We start from the raw sequence: 8598 nt of genomic DNA, 5'->3' as shown, positions 1-8598 counted from the left end.
TTGAGAACTTCAAGATGGTCTTATGACTGCCTTATACAGAATACCATTCCAGATTCCAGAGAGAGATAAGGAGAGAGAGAGGGAGACAGAGAGGGGGAGAGGAAGAGGAGAGGGGGGGGGGGGAGGAGGGAGGGGGAGGGAGGGGGGAGGGGAAAAGGGAGAGGGGAAGGGAGGGAGAGGGAGGAAGAGAGGGAGAGGAGGAGGGGAAGGAAGGGAGAGGGAGGGAGAGAGGGAGAGGAGGAGGGGAAGGGAGAGGGAGAGGGAGAAGAAGTAGAGGTGATATGGTTAGAATGTCACTCATCAGCCAGGGCTACACAGAGAAACCCTGTCTTTAAAAATGAAAAACAAAAACAAACAAACAAACAAACAAACAGAAAAAGAAATGATTCATGATTCCTAGAAAATGGATTAAGGGACAATTTTTTATTAGTGAAGTGGAAGTAAACAAGGCTTGATGCTCACTTATACTGAACCTAGGTGGCTTTGGAGTTCCTAGACATGTATCTTTAAGGATTCATTCAGCCATACCATCTCTCTGTCTTTAGAAAATGTACATTGTTTGTTATAACTAGTCATGTAATATAATTTATCATAATTATATTCTCTTGTCCCCTTTTCATTCATCTATCTATCTATCCATCCATCCATCCATCCATCCATCCATCCATCTATCTATCTATCTATCTATCTATCTATCTATCTATCTACAAAGAGAGGGATGATATAGATAAATATATAGAGATATATTGAAATAGATGATAAAGATATCACCAGTTGGTTTTGCCTGGAGGACTACTAGGAGATTTCATATAGGCTCCTATAAAACAGAAGGATATGAAGGAATTAAAAAAGAAGTTGGGAGTTAGGGAAGAATTGAGAAGGAAGGAGAGAGCAAGACAGAGAGGTTGCTTCTCTCCTGATTTCTGGCATGTGCAGGCAGAGGCAATACTGAAGATCAGTCAAGCGTCCAGGTCAACCAGCACAGTGTACTTTATGTTTTAGTTTCTGTTGCCTGATAGTTCAGGTGTGCAAAAGGATATTGGAACTTAAATTCTCTTAAAGGGCAGTTAGGAAAACAACAACCATACTTTAGTCTTTGAATTTTTCCTCAGGGAAGTAATTAGTATCAGCCAAAATCAACCATTTAGGACTTTCCATGACCATGAAATAAGATTTTCACTACAGGTGCACACCTTGTGCAGGTTACAGCAACTGATACTGCCTTAGAATGTCTTCTGTGTGCAGATTCATGGTTGAATAAAGACTGTTTTGCGTGAAGCAGGAGCCCAGGATCAAAAGAAGCAGGTGTCTTAGCTATGTAAATTAACAAGGGAGTAAAGAACAATAATTTAATTGGAATCCATCTGAAATCTAAAGCTGTAGTTACTATCCAGACATCTCAAAACATGTGTTTGCTGTAATATAGGGAGAAAAAAAATAGAGGATTAAATAATGCAATACCTGGCCGCTGCCATCCATGCTTACTTACTTGTTAGAACAAATATTTACAGCCATTCTCCCCTCAAATTCAGTTTTTCCTCTCTTCTCCAAGCATTTCACATGGATGGAGTTCTTCTTTGTTAGAGTGAATTATATCTTCATTTCTAAAGGATCTGAGTATTTGTTCATTTTAGGTTGCGAATTGATGAGTTTATTTAGGAATATTGGGGAATATTGGAATAGCTCTGCTTTCCATCATAATATAACAGCCATCAACTCTCTCATGAATGACCATGAGAATCTAAGCCTTTGTCCACTTTTGCTGCTTGCTGCTTTAGTATCAGGAGAAACAACAAATGTCAGAGATCACTATCAACTTTCTGCTTAATCAAACAATAACTTCTTTGTGAAAACATTTCTCTCGTGAATAGAAATGAAACAAGGTATTGGGGAAAAATAAAATTCTTTGTTGGTCTGTAAGATGTAATAGTGAAAATCTCATTGCTATTTCTGTTCCTCGAGTTCTCAGTCCTCAGTTTTCTGATAAGAGCTAAAGTATCACATTTCTGCCAAGATGAGACATATGTCAGTAACTCTAGCATCCTCTTCCAGCCGCTTAGTCTAGCCATGTGTGAAAATTTGCATGGTCAAGCCACTTCACTTTTTTTTTTTTTTATCAAGTTGCTTCTGAGGGGTGGGAGGTATGTGATAAAAGCTGAACGTTCTATGGATGTAAATCATGAAACTACGAAATATGTTACTTTGTCAAAAACGTTAACGATATCGATACCGACAGAACCACTATAGAAAAGGACAGACCATTCTCCTTTAAAATATATCATTTTACTCTGAATTTGAGTTTGGTTTCCTGATGATAAAAGGGGGTCACCAGTAACTAGGCTGCTAGGTAGTCTCTTCAAAACCCAGGGGAGTGTTATCCAATGAGTACTAATCATTGGCACCTGTAGTTGCCACTGTTGATGGACACCAACCAGTTTTGACAACAGAAGCTTGTGCTGATGAAGTCAGTGCACAGCTTCCTCTGATGCCTTTTTTGATGTCTGATTTACACAGAGCTCACTGAGAAAGTCCAGGATTGGAGTATCTGTTACTGCCTATGGATATCATTCTGCCTATGATTGCTCATCTTTAATATTTCAATTCTTGAAATGTCTAAAAGATATTCATTTTTTTCTTAAGATAGTCACTGTTGTTCACTAAATTTTTGAGTTTGTTTCAGTGTATGTCAGATTTCTTAAGCTCACCTTTTCTTTCTGAAGATTACATTTCATGTGGTACCTATTTTAATACTTGCTTCAAGAATAAGTCAATGCTCACAGATCTGAAATTGGCTTTAAACTATCTTTATGCTTGGTGAATATTTTGTTTAAGTCTAGAATGTGGGGTGTATAAGATTTTCTTCTGTAGCTTGATGGAAGACCTGATTCCTTCATTTCTGCTAATCATATTGTCACTGAGAATTCAGCTGACACTCTGATTCACAATCCTTTGTAGGTGACATGTACCTGATACATTGTTTCCTGTAATTTGTTTTTAAGAACATTTCATTTCAGAAGCCTAGGGAATTAAGGAGACCAGGAGAACATGGTCCACAGACTTCAGCTAAGCAGGGCTCATCAGGGATCACAGAGACTGAAGTAGCAATCATGGAGCTTGTGTGAGTCTATAGCTAGGTGCTCTGCATATATGTTGTGGTTCTGTAGCTTGGTATTCTTATGGGACTCCTAACAGTGGGGATCAGGTGTCTGACTCTTTTGCCTGCTCTTGGAATCCTTTCCCTCCTACTGGGTTGCCTCACCCAGCCCTGATATGAGGGTTTGTTTGGTGGATATTTCTGGGAGGCCTGATCTTTTCTTTTTTTTTTTTTTTATTGGATGTTTTATTTACATTTCCTATGTTGTCCCCTTACCCCATCCCCCACCCACCCCAGAACCCCCAATCCCCTCACCCCTCCTCCTTCTTCTCTGTGGATGTAACCTCTATCTACTCCCCCCCACTCCCACCTCCCCACCCTCAAAATTCCCACCCCCTGGGGCATCCAGCCTTCATGAGGTCAAGGTTCTCTTCTTCCACCTATGCCCAGCAGGGCCCTCCACTCTTACATATTCAGCTGAAGCCCTGGATCCCCCCCCTAAGTGCTCCCAGGCTGGTGGTTAGGACCCTGGGAGCTGTGGTTGGTTGGTATTGTTGCTCTCCTCATGGTGCCACAAACCCTTTCAGCTCCTTCAGTCCTCACTCTAACTCCTCCATTGAGAACCTCATGATCAGTTCAATGGCTAGTTGTGAGCATCTGCCTCTGAATATGTCAGACTCTTGAAGACCTCTGAGGAGACATCCATATCAGGCTCTTATCAGCATGCACTTCCTGACATCCACATCAGCATCTACCTTTGGTGACTGCACATGAGATGGATACTCAGGTGGAAAGGTCTTCAGATCTTTTCTGAAGGGAAACAGAGAAGTTGTCCTTCCGGGGGAGATGGGAGGTGGGGGCGGGGTCGAGGAGTGGAGAGAGGGAAAACTGTTCCAATGTATTAGAAACAAAAAATTTATAAAAAAATCTATTTTATCTTTGTATTAGTATAGAATTTAATGAAACTATATGTATATTTCATTATTATTTAATATTTTACCTTAATCTTTTCAATTTCTTAGTTTGTTGTTTGCTTGTGTTTGATAATTTCTAGTTTTTCTGAAAAATTCTCATCTAAGTAAACATCGACTTAGTGAATTTTACTGAGTGAATTAATTTACTAAGTGAATTCTTATAGAGTCTAAAATAAAGCAAAAGGGAATACAAGGGACTTAGGGTTCATCTGATGTTCTTGTCTTCCAGTCAATCATTTCTGTTTCCTCTGGAGTCATCTTGCTGGATAGTCCTACCCTCTGTGATCTGTGCTGCTGTAGCAGTCAGGGTAAATCACACCAGAGGTTATAGAAAACTCCCAGTTCCTTAGCTTCTTAACCAAATGGAAGCCACATTTACTTCTTTTGACAGAGAGCCAAGTGCTAGTCATCTTAGGCCGGAGACCCTCCTGAGTAGAAGCTCTCCGTGAGAGGTTACACTGCTTCTCATCGCTTCCATGAGAGTTGAGGAAGATAGATAACACAATGGAGACTTTGAGCTTGTGCCACGCCACTTCACTATGGAGAACTAGTCATCTGGTCCTAGGTGCAATGTGTTTCTCTTGTATTTCAATGAAAGGATACCAGCATGATTTTGTAAATCTGTAGGTTTGTTCTTGCCACAGTGTTTAAAATCAAGGATGTGCTGATGCTCAACTCTCCAATCTGTTTATGAACAAAAAGATAATGCTGTTTATTACCCATGACTGACTAACATTTCATCTGGCAGTGCTGTCCTGTCCTACCTGCATGAAAAGGCTGGCTGCTAGCTCTCTGATGATGAGCGAGGTATGGGGATTGACAGACACTGGTCAAAGGTCTACTTTGGAAGTTTGCTCTCAGGCTGTTTCACTCAGCCACATGATTCAGAGGCATCCGGAGGCATACTCACAGACGTGATGGTCAGAAGGGGACTTGACTTAGCATACATTGAAAGAACTCTTCAGTGTACTGAGCCATGCTTTAGGTCCTTTCCCAGGCTCTAGCTGTATCTCTAAGAGCCCTGTCTCACCTGCTCCTCTCTCCTGTATCTGCATTAACTGGCACATCTCTGCATTCTGACTTGCATAACATTTTAGACATAGACATCAACAGTCTTCAGAAACTCATAATCTATTTTGCTAATAATTTCTGATATTTTATCCATTTTCCTGTATACCTTTTAAGCTACAACTTATGTTCTACTGTTTTTGTTAAATTTTGGTGTTAAATTCTTCTTTCATACATTACCTCCTGACCACAGTTTCCCTTCCCTCCACTCTTGCTGGTCCTCTCCACACCTCCCATTTCCTCCAGATCTACTCTTCCTTAGTTTCTCTTCAAAAAAAGAGCAGGCCTCCCAGAGATACCAACCAAACATGGCATAATAAGACTAGGCACAAACTCTCATAGCAAGGCTGGATTTTAAATAGAATGAGTACAAGAATTTTTTTCATTTGTCCTTAATTAAAAGCTGTTTTCAGTTAGCAGTATATCAATTACCATGGCTACATAACTCTGTTCTGTACCAATACTAAGCCAAACAAGTTTTAGAATATAAACATATTCTGTTTATACCACAACTTGCCTACTAAGTTCCTTTAAGTGACTATTCAAGTTATTTTAACAAGAACATAGGAATAGCAAACAAATCATGAGTATAATATCTGAGCTCTGGGCAACTAATAAACTTAATCCATCACTGATGAAGATAAGAGAGGACAACAAAGCCTTGACCTCTGGGGATTTATTTCCTCTTGATCAGGCATTCCAAGGCCCCTCATTTACAGAATTCATCCACACATCTGTCTTATGGGCACACTATGGCAAAAACTGAGATCACTTTCCCTTCCATATCTCTGTGCTTAAAGCATCTTTCTGTTCCCCCTGCATTACTCCTACTGTGTGTCTGCCTGTGTGAAAAGGAGCAAATGTAAGAGCCACACATTGTAAGAGCCACACATTGTGTGACATGGAACACTGAGGACACTTTTCTGGCTGTCAAGAGTGCTAGAGACTTTGATAAGAAAACTGATGGGACAAGTTATGGAAAGAATAGATAGGGGGAAAGAACCTTAGGTGATAAATGTTGTGACTAGTTAAATGGATATCCTTGTCTGTGAAAGGGCAGATATAAAATACTGGAGAATTATATTCTGAAGTTATGAGATGAAAGAAAAGTTGAGTTCAACTGGTAGATAGGTTTTCTAGCTATATACCTGCCCTGACCTTTTCTGTGAATTAAGAATGAAACACTGGTTATGAAGAACAGCTTAGCTTTAGCGTCTTATTTTCTTTGTCATCTTTTCTTCTTCCAACTTTTATGTCTAGAGTACACCTCAGCCTGCTAAATGAAGTGTTTTATACTGCTCTTCAGCTCTAAAAGTGTTTCTGTTCAGAGTAAGTGTCACTAGACCCATTCAAGTAGTCATTGTGTCTTGTTTTGTCTCTCACATCTGTGCTCTGAGATCTCAGCATCCTCCATGTATTTATTCCTTTGTGAAGTGAATGAGCCAGTCTAGCTGAACTGACAGACTCCAGGCTCAGTGAGATATCTTGCTTCAAACAATAAAGAAAAGAGTAACTGAAGAAGAAAACCAAAGTAGACCTTTGGCTTTGACATGATACATATGTATGGAGACCCTGCACAACCACCCCCCCAACACACACACACACACACACAAAGTAATAAAACCATTTAAATTTTTTAACTGGAAATGTCATGTTATGATTATTTTACTGGATTTTCTGTTTTGAGAGGTGCTATGAAATATTCTTTTTAGTCCAGGTTGTCCCCAACTCAATTCTGTTTCAGTCTTCCAAACAGTGGTGCATAGGTTTTTGTCACCATGCCTACATAGATAGTGGATAGCTTTGATGCCAAAACTCATATTGCAAAGTTTATATTCAAAATTTTCATTTGTAAAAGAATGAATACGCAAATGACTAAATAGCCCTATCTTCTTTCAAAGGAAAAAAACCTCAATGACATCCATCTTGAGTCCGTTTCAGTAGATTGTCCATTTTTCTGCTGGGACATGATGCCAAATAAGGATTGCTAACAAACATAAGAGTAACAAAGGGAACAAACTTGTTTACCAAGTCAGGAGTGAGGCGGTGCCAGGCTAGCATGCAGGCCAGGTGGAATTGTGGGTAAGCTAGGCATTTTCTATCTACATAAAAGTCTAAATGTAAGTAGTTAGGGTGGCTGTTGCCGCTGTGGAGTGTCCTTGAATCCAGTCTCTGCTTTGCTTTGCTTTCCTTAGGAACCAAAAATGAATACAAGCTAACCCCCATTTGGATGTCAAGAAGCAGAATAAAGAGGAGAAAATAGGCTTACCGAGTTTCTTTTTTGACACCAAGTGAAAGTTGTACAGAATGTGGCACCATTCTTACACGTCGTGACCAGAACTTACTTTAAACTGTACCTAGCTATATGGTCATCTTGGAAAGATGTTTTGGGTTTTGGTTCTTATTCTAAATACCCATGGGTCCAACTAAATGTAATGTCAACTCATTATGGTAGAAAGAGTAGAGAACAAACATTTGGAGACAACTAGTAATTTTTGCTATAAAATTATATTTTACTTAGTGGGGAACATGAAATATAAATGAAGAATATGAAAAAGTCTCATACAGACTGAATGCTAAGTTTTCTTTGTAATGTATTATGCGTACTCATTTGTACATGTTAAGCACCTTTGAACTTCTGGAATAAAAAAATCACCTTAATTTAAAAAAATATGACAAAGTCAATTACTTTAAAGAGCATAGTAAAAAACGAATAAAAGTTATACAGGAACATAACTGTAGTGATCTGTAGTACTTTGATTGCAATAAGAAATCATTTATGAATATTTAATAAATACCAGTTTTAAACTTGTAGAGTGAAGTTATATTCAAGAGGGAAAGACTACTTGGTTTTGCTACAGAATAGAATGTAAATATTGTCAGCCTTGACAATATGAAGATACAATTGAAAATGACAAATTCCTTTTGCACGGAAAGAAGAAAAAGAGAGAAGGTATCAGTACCAATAGCAGCATACTATCACTAACAGAGCCAAGAGAAGCGAGATTTTTTTTTCCTTGAAGTCTTTAAGAATAATAGTGTAAAGGTGTATGGAGTGGGAATACTCCTTTGAGGTACAAAACTAAGTCATTCAGAATTTTGTTAACAGTAAAACAACCACATGGGAGTATGGGAACTTAGTCAGGAGAAGGTTCAATACTGTGAGTGCTCTATACCACCATGTTTTTCTTGGACCCATCTTCCCAATGAGGCAGCATCTGTAGTGTTCAGTATAGGTGTGGGCATGGAGAAGACACATATGCACACTGAGAAGATAGTTAAGAAATTGCAGCCGGGCGGTGGTGACGCACACCTTTAATCCCAGCACTTGGGAGGCAGAGGCAGGTGGATTTCTGAGTTCGAGGCCAGCCTGGTCTACAGAGTGAATTCCAGGACAGCCAGGGTTATACAGAGAAACCCTGACTCGAAAAACCAAAAAAAAAAAAAAAAAAAAAAAAAAAA

Source organism: Grammomys surdaster, unplaced genomic scaffold, assembly GCF_004785775.1.
Source record: "Grammomys surdaster isolate TR1022 unplaced genomic scaffold, NIH_TR_1.0 269, whole genome shotgun sequence".
NCBI classification, from domain to species: Eukaryota; Metazoa; Chordata; class Mammalia; order Rodentia; family Muridae; genus Grammomys; species Grammomys surdaster.
Note: the sequence above shows the minus strand (reverse complement) of the source record.